Genomic DNA, 27536 nt, shown 5'->3' on the forward strand with positions numbered 1-27536 from the left:
GGGTGGTGATGGACGGAGCATCTGAATCAATCAAACACTCACACCCAGTCAAAAGATCTGGGTTTAATCCATCGCCGTTCTTTAGCCCACTCTGCCACCCCAGTTCAGACATGGCTATATGCAAATCAGTCTGACCCTGTGCCTCATGGGAACAGTCCAGCCCGAACTGCCAAGGCTGGCACATTTAAACTTGGAAAGAGTGCTGCAAGCGGGATGATAAAAATGATGCGAAATCATGAAACTTCACAAAAGGATACCTCTTTTTGGGGTTCGTGCAAATAACTGCGGGCGATAATTCTGCGTTGGATACATCCTTTAGTAGAACATTCTTTTAAACCTAAATCTGATCTAAAACAAATTATTTATTGGACACCCTAAAATTTACATTCATGAATGGCTATTCGCAATAGTTAAAGATAAGCAGCAGTAGTTCGTTTTATGGGCAGTGTGCCATACTGGGGCCTAGCTTCAGAAGGGGTGTTTGGGGTGCTACACCCCCCTGAAAAATGTATTCTGTAGTAAATAGTTGGGTACAGGTGCTTTCAGTCGGGTATGGTGAAGTATCTGTCGGATTTCACCCTGGATTCTTACATGCCCACAGTGACAAAAACACAACCTTGCTCTCTCTCACTCTCACTCGTCTCTGCCTTAAAACTTGTTTAGTTTGGAAACTATTGTTTTTGTAGGAACCCTTACACTCTTCTGTTTCCACTGCCTCGTAACCCCCCCCCCCCTCTCGTATCCTGATTCTCATAATGTATTTTAACAATATAGGAGTGTATTGCAGTACCAGTGGCTGTCCATGTATTATGCTTGACGTGCTCCAAGGCTGCAGTATATGTAAGCCTGTTTTGTCCACTTGTAGGGCTATAGTAACTATCGAAGTGTAGGTTTTTTAATTCGAACAATCTTACTCTTTTCTGGGTATGTGTTTTATATAAGCATGTCCCTTCCAAACATCCTCCGTAAATGTCCCTTAATAAAACCCGTTTTTGAGTACTTATTCCACCTTTTCCCCCCACTCTCCAGTCCTTCTCACGATTAATGCTAAGTAGTATACTTACATGTGCAGAGATCGGGGCAGAGGAATAGCGGCCGCATGGAAGGGGTTAAAAGTGGAAAAATACAGAAAATGTTGCTTCTTGTGGGTGACTCTCGAGGCTGTCTTTCATGCTTTTCAGGACAACAGCTGAGCAGACGGACAGCATGGGCAGTTAAAAAACTGGTTGAGATTTTCCTAAATATAGGCCTATGTTAGCATATATATATTGCTATATTTGGCTGCTTAACTTGTTAAAATGTGACAGGCATAAAAGTATGAGTGCATGTTTATCAGCTAAATAAATGTGGGAATATACAATCTTATGACTCCATTTATTCTTAAAGCACAAAATAAATATGGATAAATACCAATAAGATGTCTAAAAATAAATATGGAGAAATGCAGATGGAGATGTTAAAAAAATAAAATACCATAAAACCGGGAGCCCTATTTATGTACTACAAAATGCAGTTTGTGAATCTGGCCCACAATGATTGGCACACATATGTGAAAGATAAGAGCACAGAAAAGATGGGATTTAACATAGAATTCTTACATTCAGATTCAACTAATCATGATTTGCAAAGTTTGCTCTAGTAAATTCCAAACATGTCAGCAGAGAGTCCATTTGAAGTTCCAGATTTTCAGCAGTTATTAGAATGATGTAGGGGGGAGATGTTTCTCATCCTAGATGAGGGTCAGGTTCTGTCTCGCAAAGGTGGCTATGCATGGGTGTTTTCTCATTCTTGTAGTACTCACAACTTACCACTGAATTCCAAGAGAAATTTATGAGCACTCATGGTTTTATACTGGAGAAAGCGAGGCATAGAAAATACAGTCAAAGTCTTTATCATTTGATCCATAAATATATAAATAGCGAAGGCTCACTTATTTTAATCTTTAAGAGTAATCAAGAGCATTTCCATTCATAATTCCTCCACAAAGTACTTTTAAACGAGCGAAATATGTTTTCGTTTTGAAGAGAAACCAAAGTAAGTTACACACAAAGTACTTTTAAACATGAAAGTGGTGCACTTAGTGTAGGTAAGTGCTACCAACACTTTGGCATATGGAATTACATTAATTCACATAGAAAAGTACTTTCCATCTGATGGAAAACAGGCAATTGAAATAAAGGCGCATCTGCACATTTCCACTAACACTTCTCAACAAATTTTCCTCTTAGCTGGAAATCTGAAAGCATACCAGTAGGGTAAAGATACATACACCTGCCATTCTTCGGAATTCTTTAACCTCTTCGAGGCTATTGACGGAACCGTTCTGTCACGGCTCGCGGGTGAGCTGTGCTCATGACAGAACGGTTCCGTCACGGCCCGGCCGCCGCGCCTGCGCGGCGCGTTTAATTGAGCGGGCGGGGCCGTGACGGAACCGTTCCGTCATGAGCACAGCTCACCCGCGAGCCATGACAGAACGATTCTGTCACCCGCGCAGCTCACCCGCGCGCCCCCCCCGCGGCCGTTAGCACTGCGGCGGAATAGCCGCCGCAGCGAAAGAGTTAATGTCCAGAAGCATATTTGAGACTTTAATGAATTCTCCAGATCCTATTCCTAGGCATCCTCTTATGCCTGCATAGATTTCCATGGATTTTGTAGGTCTGGCCCACACTGTCTGTATCTGTCTTTGATGGCACACATTGAGTATATCATAATTAGAGACAGAAAGAGTTGTTGGAGGAAGATAAGATCACCAGACTAACCACATCTCCACGTTTTCCTACCTACTGATGCCCCAGAGACTTCATTTAGTCTCTGTTGTTTTTCCTTATGTTATGCTCAGTGCTTAATTTACAAAAACCTAAGTGCCAGGGCCGTCGTCAGTAGGCCACTGCACCTTGTGCCAGAAATTGCCACTGCCAGTCCTTCCAATGATAACAGTAACAACACAACTACTAACCATCACACTCCTACAAGTGTAACAATTCGGACTATTTCAGGCCGCCAAAGCTATAAGAATGGCTTGGGTGGCAGGTAATATTCATTTTTAACGTATATTGAGTTAATAACTAACTGTTGTTGTGGTCATCTATAAATTAGAAAGACAGTGCCACCTTGTGGCAGACTGTGACAGGCCCCAGGACTGACAATTAAGTTAAGGTGCTGAGCACCGCAAACCGCTGTTTCAAATTAAGCACTGGTTATGCTTAGATTATATGCACACACAGATACTCTCTTTCACCCAAACCCTGTAACATGCATAGCTGCCTAGAGATTGGTACCAGATGTGGCAACCATGCCCATCTCTTTGGCGCATTATCCTGCCTGCTTTGAATTGGTGTAACATATTGGCTGGATGTACGAATATCTGGTTGCAAAGTATTTTTTACAACTGGTAAAGATTTTTAAGAACAACCTATGTACTAATATTTGAATTCCTAAAAATCAAATTTGTGTCAGCAGACCAACATGTCTGATTGCAGTTAAATAAAGCGAAACTTTCTTTTCAGATGCAGTCAGCTTTTATCAAAGGAAACGGGGCTGCTTTTAAGAAGGATTTTTTTTCTTAAGTTTGTCAAATAGTTGGTAGTAATTCCCTGGGCCACTTCCTATTTTTCAACAACTTTTTTTGTACATTTCCATTGGGGAAGGGGTCCCGAAAGGACATCGTCCCCTTTGCGATTTGGTTACTGCCTCCTTTAAGGTGTTGGTAAAATATCAATGTTTTGCAAGTGGATTTCGTTTCATTTAGGGTTACTGCCTCTCCAAGAGAAAGAAAACCGGTGTTTGTTGTGGTTTTAGGAGTCTGAAAACGTTGGGACGTGATACTAAACATGGCAAATTAAAATTGTGTGTATTCATTTGTAACATTACTTTTCTTCCTTTGTTTACATTAATTATTAGTCATGGATCAGTAACACCTCTCTAGAACACATTTCAAAAGTGATTCCATTCATATTTGGTGTTTGAAGTATGTACAGAGATAGGATAAAAAATTCGGCTTTGGTGATTGTTGGAAGTAGAGATGTACTGAAGACACAGGACACAGCTGAAGCAAGTACAACTCATTTATTGGTCATCCACTCTCCTCATTGGAGAACACCTCAACATTCTATAGTAAGCTTCACAGAGGGAGAATCCAACAGGGGTCAGGGAGAAGGGGTGGATGGAAAGTACCAACCCAGGTTTTAACACATCTCCCTTCCTTACAAAGAGTTCCCACCTGGCATGCCAAGAGGTTACAGATTACATAAACAAAAACTAGTAGGCTTCCTAGGGGAATAACAGTAATTCCTGTAGGGAAAAAGGTTATGGCAGTACTTTCACAATGTTGTCGCAACTCCACCATTGACCATTTTCAAACTGAACAACATTTTTTAACACTTTGACAATCTTGCTGGGAGAATAGAACTTGCTGATGTCAGTTCCCAATTTAGTGTTCCTTCTGGCTTGCGCCATGTCTCCCACTTCCCACCTTTGAAACTTCACAGCATGTTTCTTGTCATACCATTGTTTGTATACAGTTTGGTGTTGTTTGACCTTCTCTCCTGCCTCCTCCCTGTCCACATTCCTGACTTCTCCCCCATTTAACCAACAGGGGTTAAACTTGGTACTAGGCTCCCTCCCGCGCAGGGACACAAAAGGAGAGACCCCAGTTACTCTATTGGGCGACGTGTGGTAGGCCCAAAAGCATTCCCTCAAACAATCCTCAACATCATGTCCATTTATGGTGGCCGGCTGGATATTTTCTTTGATAACTCTATTCGCCCTTTCCACCATGCCATTGGCTGTGGGGCAATAAAGCGCTGTTGTCTCATGTCTGATGCCAGACATTTCCAGAAAATTCTGCATTTCTTCGGAGGTGAATTGTACCCCGTTGTCTGTAACTAATGTGGAGGGGATGCCCTCTTCACAAAACACATCCTTTAGGAAATGGATCACTGCTCTGGTGTTGATGTTATGCACACATTTTTTCTTCACCCAGTGGGAGGTATAATCTATCAGAACCAACATGAACCTCTTTTGCACCCCAAGGTTTTGCATGGGTCCGATGATGTCTAATGCTAACTTGTTCCATGGCTTGGTTGGGACCTCCACTGGAGACAAAGGTGACTTGTGTACTACTCTAGTCTTGTCGCTTTTAGCGCATGCTCCACACTCTTTTACAGTTTCTTCCGTCATGTTGTCCATCTTAGGAAACCAAAAGTTCGTTCTTATTCTTCCTTTCGTGGCGCTTCGCCCAAGGTGACCTTCATGCGCCAGGTCTATCACTCTCTTCCGTAATCCCTTGGGTGGAATTACTCTGTTATTACGGTAGACCTTTCCTTCAATGACACTCAATTCATTCCGTACCTCCCAGAACCCTTCCAGTTCTGCTACAACATCTCTCTTGTTTTTAGGCCATCCTTTCTTTATCTGCTCCACTAGTACCTTAAGTTCACTGTCTTCTTTCATACTCTCTTCCCACTCCTTCTTTGTGATGGCAGGAAAATCCATCATCATTATGGGGCTGTCCAGTGCCTCCTCAGGTCCCTCCTCCTCCGGTAACGGTGACCTCGACAGGAAATCAGCAATGATATTTTCCTTGCCCGGCACATGCTCGATTTTCTATTATAATGTTCTAATCCCAAGATCTACCTGCTAATGCGTGGGGTGCAGTTCTCCAAACCTTTCACGGAGAACACGTACATGAGGGGCTTGTGATCCGTCCGTATCGTGAACCTCACGCCCCATAGAAAAAACTTGAAATGCCTGACCGCCCAAAAACACGCCAGGGCTTCTCGTTCTATTACAGAGTAGTTTTTCTCTGGTGGGGAAAGACTCCTGGACGCGTAGGCAATCACTTTTTCTTCACTTCCATCCTTCTGGACTAGGGTGGCCCCCAATCCGTAGTTCGATGCATCTGTTGCCAGGATGGTTCTCTTGGTTGGATCGAACGTACCTAGTGCAGGTGAGTTGATTAGATCTTCCTTCAAGGTGTTGGCAACAGCTTCCTGCTCCTCACTCCACACAAATTCTTTGTCCTTTTTTTAACATTTCTCTCATGGGCTCACACTTAGTCGCAAAATTATTCACGTACTTTGACATGTACTCCATGAGTCCCAAAAAGGATTTGAGTTCTTCTTTGTTGCGCGGACTAGGCGCTTCCTTCACTGCGCGGATCAAACTACCTTTAGGTCTGAACCCCTGTTCCGTGATGGAATGGCCCAGGTACTCGACTTGCTTCACCTTGATTCTGCACTTTTCTTTTTTTACAGTTAGGCCTGCATCCATGAGTTTTTTTAAAACTTGCCTTAGTACCTTGTCGTGTTCTTCTTAGTCTTTACCGTACACCAAGATGTCGTCTTGGAAGCACATGGTGTGTTCCACTCCCTCGAGGATCTTCTGCATGACTCTCTGAAAAATGGCTGCCGCAGACGCAAGGCCAAACGGCATTCTTTTGGACATAAAGGCTCCAAACGGCGTAATAAACGCTGTGAGGGGCCTCGAGTCTGGATGCAATTCGATCTGGTGGTACGCCATGGATAGATCTACTACACTAAAATATTTTGCAGGGCCCATCGTGCTTAACATCTCGTTTATGACTGCCAAAGGGTGTCTCTCCACCCAGATACAGTCATTTAAACTGCGCAAATCCACACAGAGGCGGATGCCATCACCACTGGATTTGGCCGCGAGAACAATTGGGGCCAACCACTCAGAGCATTCAACCGGTTGAATAATGTCCAAGTCGCACAACTTGCGCAGTTCATTTTCTAGAGGCTCCTTCAGTTTGAGGGGCACTGTGCGCAACCCGTGCACTACTGGTTTGGCATTTTGTTTTAGCTTGATCCTATGTTGGAAGTTGTGCAGGCACCCTAGTTCCTCTTTGAACAGCTGGTTGAATTCCTCGCAGATCTTATTAATGTAATTCCCCATCGCGGCACACCCTGGCAAAATGCCGCCTTCTGTTGCATTTCTTGCAGGTGACATATCTGGCTGGGCATTGGAAAAAAGTGGCAAAATGGTTGTTACTGCCACACCGGTAACACTTCGGACCTTTCTCTCTGTGCTCTACCTTAGTACTGGCATTTTCCCTAAACTTCATCTTGTATACCTCTACTCTCTCCTCTGCATCATTTATGGTAGCTACTATCTCTCCCTCAGGTTTCATTTCCTTAACACATCTTGCTGTATGTTCCACTGACTTCGCTATCTCAACAGCTTCCTTTAGCCCTGGATTCTTGGCTAACAGTTTCTCCTGGATGCGTGGATTATTAGTACACCTTACCAATTGATCTCTTATTAAGGAGTCAGTGAGATCCCCAAATTCGCAAAGCTGAGTCAATCCCCACAATACTGCAATATAATTTTGTACAGATTCCTGTTTCCCCTGACATCTTTTAAAGAACTTATGACGCTCCAGGACCACATTTATTCTGTCCCCAAAATGATTCTCTAATTTTTCCATGGTCTGCACAAACACATCCACCTCCCCCACTGCATTCTCATCACGCTCTGGTACAGGTAGGTTCTCATATACTTTACGCCCTTGCACATCCAAATTGTGTAACAGGATATGCTGTTTCCTTAAAGAGTTAAACCTCTGTCCCCCAATCGCTATAAGATAGGACTCAAAAAGCTTCACCCATTCTTTCCAGGTTATCTCGGGTTCCCCTATGTCATTTAGGAAGGGCGGGGGTTGGTTCATGCTTGCTGCTGCCATAGTGAACTGTGAAAATAGACAGAAATCCTTGCCACAACAGGGGAAAAGGCGGAGCAGAACACTAAAGAAATTTCATGCGTTTCCTTCCTCACACAAGATCACCACTCGAACAGAACACAGGAGAGCTGAACACAGTTTGACCCTCTGAAGGCAGGGCGGAAAGCTCAGTCAAAGCAAACGCAGGCAGAGTAGTTCACACTGAAATCCCTTTCCTCAGCCTTCTCCTGTGGAAATGTTGCAGTCTAAATTGGCAAGTCACAAAAGTTACCTCAGTATGCACCAGCAGAAAATCACACAAGTGTGGGCGCTTCGCCACCTCGACTCTTTGAACCCGGCCCTCAATGCAGGGTGCACCGGTATGGCACACTCACGGACACTACCTCATAAAACGCTACCTGACAGGCAACACTGCTGGGCCCCGATTGTTGTTCCGTCTGGAGACCTCTGACAGGAAAAAGCGGGCTGTTGTGCTCTGAGGCGTCGCTGACGTGAGACACTGCTCACGATGCTTCCTGTTTCATCAAGCAAGACGCAGGCGCTGGAAGGAAACACTGCTGGGCCCCGGATGCACTCGATCACGGTGACTCACACAAAGTAGGCGGGCTAGTACCCTCTGAGGCGTCGCAAGGCTGAGACACTACTCGCGGATACAAATCCCTCACACAGCATCTGTCCGCACTCTGCCGAAGGAGTGAACACTTCCAAAGCGCCGCAATTGTCCAGATGTACACACCCTCGCAGGCTCTCGGTAAGGCTTCAAAACGCTAGATGGGGTGGGAAACACCTTGGTAGGTGTGGTACACAAACAAGGATGCGTAGTCCAGGTGTAGTGGAAGATCCCTCTTTATTGACAGGTAGTTAGGTGGCAGGTTACAGGATAGTAAGTAACAGGGAGAAACCCCACCAGGAGAGAGCTACCAGCCCCTCAGCCTCAGATGACCAACTGACAATCTTTACACAGAGAGGCACACTAACATTCCATGATGTCACAGGACATTCTCATAAAGTGGTAGAGAGGGAAAATACATAGAAGCATTTACCACACATCCTCTTCCGTTAACAAACAACAGCAAGAAAGAAGTCAAGACGAAACAGAAGAGTTCAGAGAAGACTGTAGACACAAGAGCTAGTCAAGAGACAATTTGAAAAGCAGAAACCTCAAGCATGAAAGCAGAAAGAAAGGACAATAAAAAGAGGCATGTAAAAAGATAAACATAAGATGCACAGATAAACTAAATGCAAATTATATAACATGCCCATCCACCCTCCTTAATAAAACAAGGTAGCGATCCTGGCAAATCAAGCAGGGTGTAACAACATAATCACAAAATCAGTGCAGATGGAAATAAGCACAAAAAGATGAACATAGCAACCTACAGAAAAAGGAATGCCTTGCAAAAGAGACTAGTGCATGACGTGCACTAACAACCTCCCCATAAAGGGTACACATAGAAAGGCAACCTTAAAACCGTGGAACAAAACAACTCCCCAGGAAAGGGTACACCAGAGGAACATAACACCCCTGGAACAAAATAGACAGTAGCCACGCAATAGTGGCACAACTAGACCAAGAGGTAGCGCTGACAACGCACCCCGACAACCCACATAGAGTGATGCAACTCCTCCCCAAACAAAAGGGTACACCATTGAACAATGTAGGAATTATTCAAGATAACATCACTAAGTGGCGGCGCTGACAACGCACACCACCTTCCCCAGAAAAGGGTACACAAAGAAAACTAATCTTTGAAACTTTGGAGAAAAATAGTGTGCGCAACGTAACATCTCCAAATAGTAACGACAAGACCCTAGGAAACCACATGTAGGCACTGACTGGCACCACAACCCCAGAACCTCCCCTAAGTAAGGGTACACCATAAGTACTAACCCTAAGTACATGGATGGGGTAAGATGAGACACAAACACCCTAACTGCACAAGCAGGGTGACACACAGGATACCCACCCTGTGAGACCAAAAACTACAACATCCCCTATAAATATACAGGGTACACCAAAAGGTACAACATCCCCCTAAGGAGAAATATGGCATTGACTGGCCACAGACACTCCCCTAGGTGTTAAAACATTGCCTAAGGAACCCAACGCAAACTCACAATGGTAGAGTACAGCATAAAACAACATTGACATACAACAACCCCCAAAAGGTAAATATAACAATCCAATATGCTCAACACACACACCAACCCACAACATACACTGAAAAACAAATGAGTTGAAGCATAGGAAATGATAAAACAACAGACATTAGCTCCGGTGAGCGATATCTCACCCGAGATCTTCTTAGGCAGAATAGTCCAAAAGTTCCGATGGGTGACTGCAGCACAGGAAACGTGAGGTGATACGCAAGCAAGTTCTGGATACTAATGACATACATATTGACATACACACGAGCAGCGTGTGAATTACACTGAGGAAAAGATCGTGTGTTGTTGTTTCTTTTCAGATTATGACAAAACCGAAGAACAGATGCGCCGTGTAAACTTGAAAGCGCAACAGAGGATCAGCTTTGAATTTCCACCGAAGACCGAAGAGACGAACAGGTTACCATGGTAACGAAAACGGCTTCCTTCAATACGTGTGCCCAACGAAGAAGAGAGGAAGGAGTCACGTAATCAGGCGTGTGACCTCAGCCGGAAAGAAGAAGAAACGTAGAAACACCTGATTGGAGGCTAGAATACGCGTCATCAATGCCTTCCACCAGCTCCCTTGGACATCCGAGAACGTCATCAGTAAGGCAGAAGAGAGCAGGGAGTGCAGAACGGTTGAGAACAGAAGTGCCGTTGGCAACGAACGAGCAGTCTCGCGACTCCCACGCCAAAGCAGGTAAACAACAGTCAAGTTTGAAACTCTTTCAAACTCGAGCGCATCAAACCAAGCAGGCAGCGTAGACACAGCACAATGGATTGCGTGACCCTACGCTCAGGGTAAAATACGCTGACGAGTCAAACATTAAAATCCTCCACACAGTCACTTTCGGAAAATAAAGGTTCAATGTCTCACCACAATGTAGACAGATACTTGCCGTCCTCGATATCGGCCTCAAATTCAACGTGTGCTGGCATGTCTGAAAGACGGCAGTGTGTCAAGTTGAACACCGAAGCAGACAAAGAGAAAGCATAACACAATCCAGCTCAACAGGCCCTCCAAAGACACATGACTGGTACAACACTACAGATAGTAGTGACTGTTGTGAAAGAAGTACTGCTTGCGCCCAGAGCATCCATGAAGGCAAAGGCAGGAAAGACTCACCCAAGAAACGTGGGAGAACACACGGCTGTCTAGCCAGTCCCACATCAAATGTAGCGAGGGCGAACTGTCAAGGAGTAAAAGCAACAGGGACACAACAGGTTGATCAGGCCAGCTGGGTCACACTCGCTTTTGAAGCTGGAGGCAGACAATCTCCAGATGACAGTAGAACAGCAGTTAGCTCCTTCACAAAACAGACGCCCAGGGTGGAGGCTGTCCAAGATGAAAAGGACACTGGTGGGGTTAGCTGGGCGTTACCTTTGAATTTAGGTTCAGGTTCCTTCTTTTAAATTGCTTAGTCCTTAAGTAGACACTTGTTCTTGGTTGACACGTAGATTCATCAGCTTCAAAACGTCGCCAAACTGTGGTACACAAACAAGAATGCGTAGTCCAGGTGTAGTGGAAGATCCCTCTTTATTGACAGGTAGTTAGGTGGCAGGTTACAGGATAGTAAGTAACAGGGAGAAACCCCACCAGGAGAGAGCTACCAGCCCCTCAGCCTCAGATGACCAACTGACAATCTTTACACAGAGAGGCACACTAACATTCCATGATGTCACAGGACATTCTCATAAAGTGGTAGAGAGGGAAAATACATAGAAGCATTTACCACAGTAGGGATCACCGCCTGGACACTGTAGTGGACCAATGGATTTATGTGCCACGCGGACAACTGCTCACACAGCCCTCTTCAACACAGGTACGCCTTAAGACAGGGTGATATCAGGGCATACGCATGGACACCACACCTGCTCCTATAAAAGCGGTTCAGAGGGGGCCCCACCCTCGCGTTTTCTTCTAGCTCAAAACATACAGGAAACACAGGGAAAGTCAATGCCATCCGCAGCTTCTTCTCGATCCACTCCAGGGATAGACCGTTTCCTCGCTAGCCACAAGCCTTACTTCGATCTCTTCATTACTTCCGTGTGGAGAGAGCACACAAAGGGGAGATGACCACCACTGTCCCCTGCACAGTTTCCGTCGCCAGTGTTGGAAGTAGAGATGTACTGAAGACACAGGACACAGCTGAAGCAAGTACAACTCATTTATTGGTCATCCACTCTCCTCACTGGAGAACACCTCAACATTCTATAGTAAGCTTCACAGAGGGAGAATCCAACAGGGGTCAGGGAGAAGGGGTGGATGGAAAGTACCAACCCAGGTTCTAACAGTGATTTTATATATTTTTGTACCAGCAGGGACATCAAAATAGCAGTGGTGCCAGTAGAAAAACAGGTAGCATTACAGTTGCAAAACATTGACCCATAGCATTCTGATTCAGTATTTGCAAGGGGCGCCAACAACGCACCCCTTCTAAACACTGAATCTGTATCCATTTCTAAACACATTTAGCACTTCATGGGCCAGATTCATCAAATGGTTTTGCCCATTCTGTGTCTATGGGAACATGTGTTCATGCATATGGCCCTGCTTTTTTGAATTCTAAATGCATTTAGTACATAGGAAAAAGGGTTTAACAGTCACACACCGTCTGATTAAGGATTTGGATATAGTTTGTAAACTCTAAAACACTTTGTACATGTGGCCCTTTCTCTTGCAGTACTCCTGGCTTATACATTCTAGTGGTAAGTCATAAGTGTTCTTGCCTTACTCTTTGAATTCAAGAGTAGGGCAGAGGTAACAACAGTAGTATAACAAGACACAGCAAACTCATTATAAAATAATACATAATAGTGGATATTCACTCACACACAAAGATATTGACTAGTGAGTGGATGACCTATTGAACACTGGGGAAGGATGGATGACCTATTGTATACTGTTGAGGGGCATCACCCCCACCCCCCCAAGGTGTACCTCTATTTTTAGGTCCCTCTAAACTATGTTCAAAAACCTATCATGTAAGATGCTGTAGAGCAGCTGCATTCAGCATTTCTAGTACTAAACGGTTCCACATCAGGGGTGGATCGCCAATGGTTTTCGCCTTCCTATAGTAAACATTGATACACAAAAGAGATCTTCCAAAACCAGATTCAGAGAACTGGGTTTTCTGGAAATTTTTATTCAGCAGTGCATTTGTGAAAGTGAAAAATCTGCCAGTAAGACTGATAGTCCACATTTGCAAATTTAGAATTAGGTATGCGAAAGTGGGCATTTTGTGAGGAACCAGCCACGCAACCCTGATAAATTGAGTGAATATGTACAAACTCACAAATTGTGGATACTCACAATTGTTTTGCAGATCATTTGTCACTCTGAATACGCCTGTATTACTACTTATGGGAAGAGCAGGAGTAATTGCATTTTTCCAGGAACAGCTAAAAATTACGCAGAGTTGTACGTCTATTTACTGTTTCTTAAATTCATGTTTTATGCGTATGAGTAATCCAGGAACTCTATCTCTATCATAGATTTCCATATATTCCTGGAATTCTTCAGGGCTTCCAAAAATTCAGAAATTCACTTCAAGGATAGTACAAATCCAAAAGGAGCAACAACATGACTTTTCATTGTGGTTTTGTGAATAAGCACCTTATAATTGTGTCTTGCAAGACTAACTTTGAAATGTATCAAGAATTTGAATCAGAGTTTAAAAAAATAGAAGTGATATATTTAAAGAATAGAAAATAGTATTTCTTGACAGCACAGTCAGAATTGTAGGGATCTTGGTTACACTGTAAACTGCTTTTTTTAAGAACAGTCACGCGGAACTCTAATATAGAAATAATATCACTTTTATGCCAGGTTTTTCCTACTTATAAAAATACAATAATAGATATTACTGTTAAACAAATAATTGGCACTCAGTGTATCAACTTCAGAGGAACGAAGGACAGAATCAACCCTGCTGGATGTGTGATGCAGTACATCTGTATTGTTGGAATTATTTGTATATGGAATGTTTAACCCCTTCACTGCGGCGGCTATTCCGCCGCAGTGCTAAGGGGGTGGGGGGCCGCGCGGCGGTCCCGTGCTCATGACGGAACCGCTCCGTCACGGCACGCGGGTGAGCTGTGCTTGTGACGGAATGGTTCCGTCACAAGCCCGCCTGCTCAATAGAACGCGCCGCGCAGGCGCGGAATTCGAGCCGGGCAGGCGCGGCGAGCGGGCCGTGACGGAACCGTTCCATCACCAGCACAGCCCACCCGAGGCTCGTGACGGAACGGTTCCGTCACGAGCATGGGAGGGGTTCATGCAAAATACTTTGCAAATCACCAATATTTGAAAAAATAAATGGAAAACCTTTCCTTTTTTTAAAACAATATGCCAAGCTCAGTCAATCAATCAAATGGGATTTATATACTGCTTCTAATCACCCGTTAGGGCATCCAGGTGCTGAGAGCCATGCTGCTTGGGTAGAATCAATTTGACAGCCAGCCCTTGAGTCCCTTCCTGAATTCCTGAAAAGAGGGTGAGGTCTGGAAGTAGAGGGGAAGGCATTTCCAGAACTTTGCAGTAAGGTAGGAGAAGGATCGTCCTTCACTGATGCTTGAGCGGATTAGAGGTGCGAGCGAATTCGAGGGAGGCGGAGTGCAGGTGACTGGAGGGCTGGTTGAAGCATGCTGGTCCTTGATTGTGTAAGGCTTTGTAGGCTTCAGTCAGCATCTTGTATTGACATCTCCTATGGAGGGGGTGTCAGTAGAGCTTCGTGAGGTGTGGGGTGATGTGGGTCCTTTTGGGGAAGTCGAGAATGAGTCTGGCTGCTGAGCTCTGGGTGGTCTGCAATCTCTTCAGGAGGTGTGTGGTGATTCCTCTGTAGAGTGTGTTGCCTTAATCCAAGTGGCTAGTGATGAGGGCATAAGTGACTGTACATCTAGTGCTGACTGGAAGCAATTTGAAGATCTTCCAGAGTATGCAAAGAGTGAGGAAGTAGGGGGAGGAGACTGAGTTGATCTGGATTTTCATGGTAAGTTTGCTGTCCAGGATGATGCAGATGTTTTCCGGGTATGGCCTGTGAGAGTGGGTGAGAGCCCTAGTTCGACAGACCACTAGGAGTCCTTTTAAGGGAGGTGTTGTTCCTGAATATCAGTATTTTTGTTTTGTCTGTGTTGAGTTTTAGGCAGTTGTTTTGCATCCAGTTGGCGACAAAGGTATGCACGGGCGGAAGTTGGCCCTTGTGGTGGCCGGGTCTTCCGATAGAGGGAGGATGAGTTGGGGTCATCTGCATAAGATATGATGTTCAGCATGTGGGTTCTGATGATGTTGTCCTGGGGGATCATGTAGGCATTGAACAGAGTAGAGCTGAGGGATGAACCTTGAAGAACACCACTGATGATGTTCTTGGCTTCCGAGGTAAAAGGTGGTAGGTGGATTCTAGGTGTTTTCTGGTAAGGAAGGATGCAATCCATTTGAGGGCGTCCTCCTAGATGATGATTAAGGCTCCCGGTTTTCCATTTTTACAGATTTTTACAGATAAATACAGACAGAAAACAATGTGTTTTCTGTCTGCATTTATATTTAAAAGTCGATAAATACTGAAAAATTGGCTTCTTTGAAGTGACTCTGTGCTGTTTTTCTTGAATTATCAGTCAACAGCTGAGCAGATGGACAGCATGTGAAATTAAAAAAACAGGATTCAATTTAATTATGATATAACTCAGCCTCTTGACCAGGGAGTGATGGGAAACAGTGTTGAAGGCTGCTGAGAGGTCAAGGAGGATCAAGGCGTCCCTCTCACCCCAGTCTAGGAGGTTACTGATGTCATTAGTGGCTGCAATCAGGGCAGTATTGGTGCTGTGGTTTGTACAGAATCTGGATTGGGATGAGTTCAGAAGATCGTTGTTTTCCAGGTATTCCGTGAGTTGGTGTTTGATGGTCTTTTCAAGGACTTTGGCAAGGAAGGGGAGCAGAGAGATGGGCTGGTAGTTCTTGCACTCCTTGTGGTCAGGGGATAGTTTCTTGATGAGGGGTTTGACTTCTGCACGTTTCCAATCTTTTGGTAAGGTGGTCGAAGTGACAGGTGTGTTGAAGATGGCAGTGCACTCATTGCTGATCGTTCTGCTTCTGAGGGTGAACATGTCGTGGGGATAGTGGTCCAAGGGTGCTCCTGAGAGGACAAAGTGCATAATGGCTGGTAAGCTGGTCCCAGGTGTTGATTCATTGGTTGGAGTTTGTGTCTCTGGGAGCCTGAAGGCTATGGATGTCGGAGGCAGCAGGTTGTGAGTCAAAGTTTTTGTAGATGGTGGAGATCATATCTTGTAAGAAATTTGCAGGGTGTTGCAAAGTTCTCGGGAAAGGGTGATGATGTTTTTGGTTGCCGAAGGATTGGAGAACTCCTAGACAATGCAGAAGAGTTCTTTGCTGTGGTAGGAGTTGGCTTTGATGCACTTGGCTAGGGGGTTCTTTTTTGTCCCTTTTAGGAGTTGGAGGTAGATGTTGAGTGAAGTCTTGAAGGTGGTGCTGTCTGTTGGCTCCTTGCTGTTGCTTTCTAGTTACTTGCAGTTGTGTTTCTTGGTTCTCGGTTCCAAGGTGTACCAATTGGCATGTTTGGTGGATTTGAAGGGGACAACCCTGTTGGAGCACTCAGTGATCCAGGCTGTGAAGTTCTTGAAAGCCTGTTCAAGGTTGGTAGAGGTTCCCTGGTAGAAGGTGTTGAGGGTATCAGTCCATTGGCTTTTGGATACTTTGTTCCAGCTGTGGGTGGGGTGCTGGGTGGCTTGGTGGAGGTACAGAGGACTCCAGTGAGGGTGAAGTGGATGGTTGCATGGTCCATTGAGGTGATTTTGGTGACATGGCTGTATTTGACTTTGTCACTGGCTGGGAAGATCGGGTCGAGCGTGTGTGTGGGGTTATTGACCATTTGGGTGAGACCAATATTGTTCATGCTTTCAAGGAGGTTGGCTGAGTCTGGATTGTTTGGGTCATTGAGGTAAAAATAGGTCTCTTAGGAGATAGTGTTTGGTGTTGATGGCTTGTAGTGCAATGAATTTTGGGATGGCGTTGCAGAAGTCAGGGTGTGGTCCTGGAGATCTGTAGATTAGGGTGCCTCTGATGGTGGTATTGCCATCTTGTCATAGTTTGCAGTTGAAGTGTTTGATGAGCAGGGTGGTGTTGTCCGCGGTGACGGTGCAGCATGGTTTCTTTATGGATGATGGCGATTCCACCTCTGTGTTTGCTGATGCAGTCCAGGTGCTGTATTACGGAAGTGCCCCGGCGGCGCAATGGGTGTTAGAACTCGCTTTACGTCCCCCGAGCACTTTGGTGTTACAGAAGGGTTTGCAGATGCTTGTGCAACACCTTCTGTAATACAGATAGTACTGGTGCACATATAGAGCCAGCGCTATCACCACAGGGCGTTCACTCGTTTACATGGGGGTGTGTCCCCATGCAAATGAGGAAATCCATTTGCCTCTGTGCCCGCACCGTACTATAGATGTGGGTCGAGAGACAAAGAAGCAGTGATAGCAGCCCTCTGGATGGTGCAAAGGGGGTCCTATGGACACCCCAGACATCCCCTTGCAGGCAGGTGCAGTCACTGACTGCACCCACCTGCAAGACGATCTCTCGCCCCTCTAAAAAGTGCAGACTGGTTGCCACCTGCACTGTTAAACACAGAATGGCTGCTTCAAAGCCGATTTTTTTCACTTGAATGCACTGCCCTTAGGCAGTCAATTTCATGGCTAACCTGGGGGTAGAGCATTCAAGGTAATAGGGCGCACTTTCCCTGTTTGCATACATGCATGCACTTGTATTAAGTTGCGTCGTGGTGCAAACAGGAAAAATGCACCCTATTCATAATACAGCCCCGGTGTGCTATCTTGTAGCCATTGGGTGCTACCATGGTAATGTCAGGCGCAGATGATAGGTTGAGCCAGGTCTCAGTGAGGAAGATCATGTTGGGGGTGAGGGTGGTGATGGTGTTGTAAATCTCGGTGGCGTGTTTGCAGCTTGATCGGGCGTTGAGCAGGAGGTAGTGGAGCTTGCCAGGCGCAGTCATTTTTGGCATGGGGGTGGTAAATGCATGTGTGGATGCTCTGGCATTGCAGGAGAAGAGACAGTGGCGACAAGAGAAAGGTCCTACTGTTGGTCGTGGAGAGGTGCAGCAAAAGTTGTTGTTGAGGAGATTGGCGCTGGTGTAGCTGCAAGTGACGGGCGATTCAGGGTTCCTGCCATTGGGCTCACAGTGTGAAAATGTGTTACTCATAGATATTTTTGTTCATAAAGTATAAAGGTACTTTGATCAACCAATTAACAGTGATCCTGGAACAAGTACTAGTTATTGATGATTGGAAATGCATCATCGCCTTCATGGAACCTGATTAGAACAATTGAAATGTAAATTATGTGCATTTCATATCAAACACAGAGATGTCTAAAGAAACATGTGTACAACAAATCCAGTTTACAGAAGCAGGAGCCACATCCGTGTATCTTTTTGTCAGTTTTATATAGCGCAAACTCGGGCCACAGGCATTGGAGTGCTTTCCATGAGCACCAGTTACTTTACAAAAACTCAGGTTAAATTTTTTAGGCATGAGGAGATTAAATTATTTATTCAGAGCACAGGATGTTGAGTAGACACCAAAATTCAAACCTGGTTTCCCACCTCCAAAGTCAGCAGTTCTGGCCTTTGCACCACATCCTCTCCTTCATTCTGTTTCTCTACAAGTTAGGTGATGTTGGACTTGGCAATGTCGGCAGTGTCATCCCCAGACTTTTTGCCTTCACCTTCCTGTTTTCTGAATCCATTTCTGTTTGCTTTTAGGACTCCACACAATTTACCAGTGCTAACTAGTGAAAAGTGCATGTTATCTCTCCTTCAAACATGGTAAAATGGGCTTACACCCAATTGGTACATTTAATGTTCTTGTAAACCTTTAGCAAAGTGATACTAGATGTACACAGGGCCTGTAAATTAAATGCTACTAGTAGGTCTGCGGCATTGGCTGCCACCCACTTAAGTAGGCCGGAAAACATGTCTTAGGCCTGCTATTGCAACCTGTGTTTGCAGATTTAAACTTCCATTTTAACCCTGGAAAAGAAACATTTTCCCAGGCCAAAACCTTCCTTTTCAATACATATGAGTCACCCACCCCTAGGGTAAGCTCTGTACATCTCAGAAGGCAGAATAAAGTGTATTTAAAAATTTGGACATGAACTTCTTCATTTTACATGTCCTAGTAGTGAAAATCTCTTAAATTCCTTTTTCACTACTTCAAGGCCTACCTCTCCGATAGGATAACATTGGGTTTCCTTATTATATTTAATAAGGGATAACTTTTGAAGTATCTGGGAGAACTCTCTTTTCCTATATCTATAACTTTTGATTGGGAGCAGGTCTAAATATTGAGTTTGGTGTCATTGGAATTGTATTTAAAAGCCCTCTTTAATGGTAAAGTTGGATTTTTTATAACAATTCCGACAATGGCACTTTTAATAAGTTGGCATTTACCTGTCCCAACCATTTGGTGTCTGCTACCTGTATCCTAGGTCACATGACTAGGTGCGGCTGGCAGTCAGTCTTTCCGTATTGCTCCCAGACAGTGAGACAAACGGAAGCTTGGTGTTCGCAGGATGAGCCACCCTGGTTAACGAGGGGGAGGAGCTGTTACCTACCCCACTTGCACATCACAAAGGCTATACCTGTGCACTGTCACAAAGGGGGTTGACAATATTCTATTGTGACCGCAGACAATCTGGGGCCATCGCAGGGCAGCAACAAATTCCAAGCCCCTCTGGGGCTTGGAAACCTCTGTAAGTGTTTCCTGCATCAAAGTGGGCACCACGTATAAATATTGGACTTCAGACCCCAACTCTTCAGTACACTTCTGGACCTGTGGACTCTGACAGGAAGGAGGACTGCTGTGCTGCTGAAAGAACTGCACTCTGCTGGACTGCCGCCCTGCTGTGCTGATCTACTGCCCTCTTTCCTGCATGAGAAAGACTGAGCCTGCGTCTCTAAATCCTGGACCCCAGAGTGACTTCAATGGCTAGTTGGATGGCAAACCTGATTAGAAGTGTCAGGGACAACCAGGCTTCCAAGAACCTTGAACCCAGCATCTAGACTCTGCCATCTGAAAGTCCTGCCCTCCCAAGTGGTACCACCCAGTCCTGGAACTATGAAAGTGGGCCTGAAGGTGATCTGCCAGCCCATCTGTGGATTCAACAGAACCAACGCATCTGCCACAGAAACTGCACACCGCCTGTGCTGCTCGATACATAATTCTGGGAAATTATGCATCTCCTCAGCTACATGAACTTCCCTGATGCAAGGACTTCACATCACCCATTGCAACCCATCGTAATCACTACTGTACAACGCATCTCCACACAAGGACTTCGCCTCACCTGAAGCAGCCACCAGAAACCCCACTGGGCAATGCATCGCCATACAAGGACGTTTGAGGTTCCGTGACAATTGTAAGTGGTGTTTTTAACTCGCACGAATATGGTCGAGTCTAGTATCTATGAACCGCAAATGACGAGTTTTGTAAGTGTGCGCAGTTTCGCTGTGCTAACTTAAACCGTTCGTTTGTTATGTGGGTTTGTCATCTGTACCCACGGGTTCCATCTTAGATACGGCATCCATTTTGTCTCTTGCCCTCAAGTAGCCAGCGAACGGACGCTGTCCGCTTCGCGACCCTGGGACTCCCAAGATATGGCGGAAGACGCATGTTCTTTGTAAGTGTCTTTATGACGAGGGGGATGCTACTGTAAGGCAGATGGCGCCGCTCGAGGCTCATCTTGCCGCACGGGCTTATTGTCTCAGTCGTGCATCTCATTAGGCACGTCCCTTTGATGCCTGTATCTCGTGCTTCTCGACACTCCCCTTTTACACCCTTTCCGATCTCCCTACTGTCTCCGTCTTCCTCTGCACCTGTCTTCGTTCCTATTTCGATCTACTTTACTGCTGATTGGAATTTGCTAATGGTGGGAAGATGGGTTTTTACAGTTGGGAACCGCCAAATGTTTCCGCACTTATGTTCCGGATCTTGTGTGTTTCAAAGTGATCTAAGCGACCCCTCTGAGAGCGACTTGTGGGAACCAGGTTGTAAACTATTGTGTATCATGTTATCCTATGGGTAAAAACTGTATAAAAGGAGCGATCCACAAATACAATTTGAAGCAGTCTCCCCGAACTACACTCGATGTACTTCCTGTGACTTCTGTGTTCCCTGCAGTAAATAAACCTTGACTCTTTGACGCCGAAGGAAGTGTCCCGTGTCTCTGTGACTTGTACGCCGGAGCAGGTTACCCACGAAGGTTTCAGGTGTTGTGCCCTGGCACCGCTGGGTCCAAAGAACCCAGTCCTTCAGTTGGCGCCCAACGTGGGGCTGCATCAGTGGTACCGGTCCAAGCCCGACGATCGTGAGGAACTTCGTGTGAAATCTCCGAGGGAAGGTGCACCCCGCTTCATCGATCCTGTTGTCGAAATAAGTGGCCCGAAGACTTTTCCCGCGAAGATTCCCGCCTCCTAACGGCTGCGACGGACTGCTGCCCTGACTGTAGACCTGTTTTGGCGCCTGGCGTAGACCTTGGTATAGCGAGACGATTGACGGGCCTTCCTGAGGACGCCATTGATCTTTGAGTTAAGTATTTGTGGGTCGCTCCCAGAGTTCTTGGTTGTAGACACTTTAGCGAGTGTCTTTGTTGTAAACACTTTAGCGAGTGTTTTTGTTGTAGACACTTTAGCGGGTGTCTTTGTTGTACACGCTGTGTGAGTGTTTTTGTCGGTGACACTTTGCTAGCGTACTTTGTTGTTGTTGTATTTGTTTGACGACTGCAGCCGCCAAAGACCGAGGGTTTAGTTCTTTGCTGGGACTTGGTAAATCCCGAAATCCCGTAACCCTTGAAGTTTGTGAAACTCGGCTAGTGTGCAAGATGCCTGGTCGCAGTACTTTGTTCAGTTGCTTTAGACCTTGTGGTGCGGATTCCCTGCTGGAGGACTCGTGTCCGATACCTCCGGTTGGAACTCCTACATATGACTTATATAGCAAACATGGGCTAGGCCCGATTGCTTTTAACGATTATTGGATCAAATATACAAAGAAAGACGGCGATCTTCGTTGGCCACCTCACGGTAGCTTCGAAGCGTCGATCTTAGATAATTTGGAAATAAAGTTGTTCGAACGTAAATCAAGGCCGGCCATGTTTGATGCCTTTCGGTTCTGGCGCAAAGAAGCCCGACAGAAAGAGATCAGACAAAATAAACGTAGTCAGCGAGATACTGTTGCTACTATAGTGAAGAAAGCTGAGCAGTTTCAGCGTGATAAGGAGGATAAGGATAAGGAAGTGTTTGAGAGATTACAGCGTATGTCCATAGACAAATGCTATCCTGTTTTGCCTACGGAGTCGGATAAGAAGGAAGAGGCAGTTGAGGATTCTTTAATGTCCTATCTTATGAAGTCGCCACCTCCGTACGTACAGGGTACCGCAGCTCCTGTGGTCCCTGCCGTACCTGTTCTTCCACCTGTTATTCCTCCACCAGTTCCTCAACCTGCACCTGCTCTTCCGACTGTTCCTGCTCCTTTGCCTATTTCTATTCCTACTGCTCCTCCGCTTCCACATACTCCTGTTCCCGCTACTGCTCACGCTACTGCTCCTGTGTTGTTAACCCCTGTTGCTGCTAACGTCTCTACTCCTTCTCTTGTTAGTCCTGTGTCTTACTCTTCTCCCTCTACTCGTAATCGTGATTCTCCCCTTGCGACAAACTTCTTTCAGTCGCTCGGACCTGTTTTTGGGTCTGCAGGTTCTGATGGTCCACAGAGACGTAGCCAGCTTCCTGGTAATAGAGAACGTGTTGCGCTATACAATATGGCGATGGGTTGGATGATAAACCCTGTTAGAAATCCACCTCGTGTTGTCCTCGAAACGTTTGATCAATTCAACATACCTACTCAGAGATATGTGTTTGATGAAATGTGCAAGTTCTTACATGATCAGATAGCGGCCAATGCGCCTGACGAGGTGCTGACCGCCCTGTCTGAACTCCGGCTTCAGTTCGCAACTGGACTGATAGTCGACACTAATGTCCGACGTGCTATTGAGCGGTTGCTATCTCTTCGTCCCGCTCCTATTCCTCATGCATTGTTCGTTGAGGACATTGAACAACGAGATGGGTCTGGCCAATATCCTATGCGTGAAGTTCCGCCAGTTTGGGTACCCGCTGATAATACTAATGCTAATGCTCCAATACCAGCACATTTCCAGAGAGTGTGGATACACCTCCCTTGGAAACGATCGGAAGTGCTTCAGGTGAAACAAACTTTGCCTGATCCTCGCAAAAATCCTGCGGGGTATTACAAAGAATTATCGCAGCTCGTAGACGCTACGATAATGAATCTGGCCGATATCGACATGTTGTTTGGCAATGTCGTACCGCAACCGGTATGGGCCAAGATTCGTCACCAAGATCACGCGAATGAATTAGGTGGTGATTGGGCTGCCATTACAGCGGCAGACGCTGGACAAGTGGCTGCTACTAAACCCGATCAGTTGATTGAACTTCTTCCCCAGCGAATCATTACATTAATGAAAACGCTTATGCCAGCTATGAGGGTAAATTGGGACAAGTTGTCAGCCTGTAAGCAGAAGAAAGATGAGAGTGTTTCAGACTTCTTTACGAGGTTCGAGGAAACATTCGTCGATCATAGTGGGCAGGATATGGGTACTGAGGGTGGACAGAGGTTGTTTGTGGATAAATTCGTATCGAACTTATTGCCCGACTTGAGCCATAAATTGAAAAATTCAGAAAGTTCATGGGCCGTTTCTACCTCAGCTCAGATATTGGCTACGGCACAATATTACGAAAATAGAGAAAAAGAGGAAAATGACCGTGCCGATAAAAAGACGAAAGAGCTGAAAACTAAAGTGTTGTTACAACAAGCATATCCGCCGCGTTCTAATCAGAATGCGCCTCAGCAGAATAGATCGCAGTCGCAATCGAATCGATCGCAGCCGCGTAATGATTCATCTTTTCAGAGATCTTCATTAGGGTACAATCAATGTGCTTATTGTAGACAGGAGGGACACATTAAATTCAATTGTCCTGCTTTAAATGACCGTAGTGGTGGTAATTCGTCTAGAGGAGGTCGTGGTGGTGCACAGCACGCATCACGTGGTAGAGGTCGTGGTGCTCAGAATGATCGCTCTGACCATTCATCAAATTCTAATAACTGTTTCGATCAACGTGGATCATCGCAAGGACGATCTGCGCAGTACAATGTAGACGATTATTACGTCGATCAGGGACCTGACGATAGTAATTACTAGGACAGCCAAAGACAAGGAGAGGGAGTGGTATCAGTTCCGGTTGATCAGAGAGGGCCTTACGTCGCAGTTGCTACATCGGGCGTCGTTGAGCCTTTTCTGTTGGACACTGGTGCAGCGAAAAGTTCTATCATGCATTCGAAACTCCCTGGCGCACCTTTGTCTGGCTTAACAAATGTTTCCGTTGGATTCTCTGGCGCCCCCGTTAGCAATCCAGTTTCGCGCCCTTTGCCCCTTAAAATTGGGCCACGTGAGCTCGAAGCTCCATTGATTTTGTCTACTGGTTGTGGCGAAAATCTTTTGGGTCTGGATTTGCTTAAACGCTTGTATGCGACTTTGTATTGTTCTCCTGCGGGTGTAAAGCTTACGTTAGGAGAGAGGGTAGTCTCTCCCATGTACTTGTCCCTCGATAAGCTTCCACCGGAATTGAGTTCTCTTCCTGCATCTTTGTGGGCGACGGGTCCAAATGACGTGGGCCTACTTGATATCTCCCCTTATGTTGTTCAGTTGAAATCGAATGTGCGATTGCCACGTATTCCCCAATATCGTATCTCCCTTGATGGTGAACGAGCTTTGTTAGCGATCATCTATGATTTGATCGAGAAAGATGTCATTGAAGAAACTCGGGGAAACGTGTGCAATAGTCCTGTACTGCCCATTCTTAAACGTACTGATCCTACCAAACCGCCTGTTTATCGTTTTGTTATCGATTTACGGGAGGTGAATAAAATTGTGGTTCCTCAATTCCCTGTTGTGCCTGACATTACGGCGCTACTGACTCTGATTCCAGCTACAGCTTCATGGTTTTCGGTGATTGATTTGAAAAATGCGTTTTTCAGCATCCCGATTGCCGAAGAGAGCAGGGACCTTTTCGGTTTCTCTCTTGGTGGACGTAGCTTCCGGTTCAAACGCGCTCCTCAGGGCTACTGTGAAAGTCCATCGATTTACAGTCAAGCTTTGAAGGGTCAACTAGATGCGTTTAGGTTGCCGGTTGGTGCGGCTTTAATCCAATACGTCGACGACTTATTGGTGGCTGCTGATACTCAGGACATTTGCAAAATTGCTACAGTGTCGTTGCTGCAACATCTCTGTGAGTTAAATCACAAGGTGTCACCTTCTAAACTCCAATATTGTTGTCAAGAAGTAACCTACCTAGGTCACTTATTGTCAAAGGAGGGAAGGAGATTGACCCCAGAGAGAATTGCAGCGATTGCGCGCATGGCTGTGCCACAAACCCAAAGAGATGTGCGTGCCTTTCTAGGTATCACATCGTACTGCAGGCAGTGGATTCCTAATTTTTCATTGCTAGCGAAACCATTGGTGGCTCTTACGTGCAAGGATGTTTCGACTCCTTTACCATGGACGGAAGAATGTCAGAAAAGTTTTTCTGAATTACGTGATTCATTGTGTTCGGCTCCTGTGTTAGGTACCCCTGATTACAGTAAACCGTTCACGTTATATGTTCACGAGAGGGAAGGTTGTGCTTTAAGCGTCTTAACGCAACCTTTTGGTGGTAAGCAACGTCCATGTGCATATTTTTCCTCGACCTTAGACCCAGTAGCTAGAGCATTGCCGAGTTGTTTGAGAGCAACTGCGGCAGCTGCGGTCTCCATCCGACAATCAGCAGGATTGGTCATGGATAATATGCTTACGGTGATGGTTCCGCATGCAGTCGATACTCTTTTGAACCGTACGAAAACTCAGCACTTGACGAGTGCGAGGTTATCTGGGTACGAATTGACGCTCTTGGCAAGCCACATTCAGATAAAACGTTGTAATGTCCTAAATCCGGCAACTTTGTTACCAATTAGTGCAGAGTCAGATGCAGTAACAGAACATGACTGTTACTTGCGGACAGAGGAGGAAACAAAAGGTCGTGTGGACCTTAAAAACACCCCATTGGAAGACCCGGATGGCATCCTGTATGTGGATGGGTCATGTTTTAAATTGCCGAATGGTGATGTGACTACTGCTTATGCTGTGGTGACATTGAATACTGTTGTTGAGACTGCGAGATTGAATCAGAATTCTGCCCAAGCTGCAGAGCTGATCGCTCTTACTAGAGCATGTGTATTAGCAAAAGGTAAACGTGTGAATGTGTACACCGATAGTCAGTATGCTTTCGGTGTAGCGCATAGTTTCGGACGATTGTGGCGAGAACGTGGTTTCTTGACGTCACATGGCACGAAAATACAGCATGGCCAGCTTGTGAACGATCTTTTGGATGCATTGACTTTGCCTGCTCAAGTTGCAATTGTTAAATGTAGTACGCATCGTAAAGTGACGGATGATGTTGGTCGTGGTAATGCGTTTGCAGATGAGATTGCTAAGGAGACTGCCCGGAACCTTAGCACTCGAATGTATGTGACGAATTCGGTTAGGTGGCCTACAGAATCAAGTATGTGTGAGAATACTATAGAGAGTGTGAAAGCAATTCAGAATGAGGCCACCGACACTGAAAAGATGAAGTGGAAAGAAAGTACGGGAAGGTTGGATGTGAATGGTTGCTGGATTGATTTGTCAGATCAGAAAAGATGGATGTTGCCTGATGCGTATGTACTGGCCGTTGTGCAAATGGCACATGGGTTAGCACATATTAGCGCGAAAGGTATTTGCAAGTTGTTGGCTGATGTGTGGAAGAATGATGGAATTACTAAGTGTGCTGAACGTTTGGTGAAGAATTGTATGGTGTGTATAATGTACAATCCTGGCAAAGGAACCCCAACTCCCCCTGGCAGTTTTGCTCCTCCTTTGTATCCCTTTGAGGTGATCCAATTGGACTTCATCCATATGGAGCGATGCAATAACCTGAAATACGTTTTGGTTGTGGTTTGCGCATTCTCCCGATGGATCGAGGCCTATCCCCTCAAAGACAATACTGCTTTGTCTACTGCGAAAATCCTACTGAAGGAATACTTTCCTCGGTATGGAATGCCTAGAGTCGTGTGGTCAGATAACGGAAGTGAGTTTGTTGGAAGTGTGATGAAGAGTGTGTGTAAGGGCCTTGGAATAAATCAGAAATTCCATAGCGCCAATCATCCCCAGTCAGCTGGATTGGTTGAAGGGTACAATGGCACCCTTAAACTAAAATTAGCGAAGATTCAAGCTACGACTGGACTTTCGTGGCCTGATGCTTTGCCTCTAGCATTACTGTCAACTAGGGCGACTGTACACTCCCGAATAGGGCTCAGTCCCTATGAAATAGTGTTCGGCCGTCCTGCGAATGTGTGGGGGGTTCCTAGGCCAGGAATATTCTCTGATCTTGAGTTTCCGATGTTGATTGATTACTTACATGACTTGACTGCTAAACTGAGGTTAATTCATCAACAGGTTTACGACGCCTTGCCGACGCAGACGGAGGGTCCAGGCCACCAGCTCCAGCCCGGAGATTGGGTG

The 27536-nt window shown here is 45.6% G+C and overlaps 1 protein-coding gene across 1 annotated transcript in view; it reads left to right on the forward strand.

Annotated features, from left to right (window-relative positions):
* LOC147683931 (transient receptor potential cation channel subfamily V member 6-like) overlaps window positions 1-27536 on the forward strand; it is a 176561-nt gene that overhangs the window by 114661 nt on the left and 34364 nt on the right. The window lies entirely within an intron of this gene.

Source organism: Lissotriton vulgaris, chromosome 11 (genome assembly GCF_964263255.1).
Source record: "Lissotriton vulgaris chromosome 11, aLisVul1.2, whole genome shotgun sequence".
NCBI lineage: Eukaryota > Metazoa > Chordata > Amphibia > Caudata > Salamandridae > Lissotriton > Lissotriton vulgaris.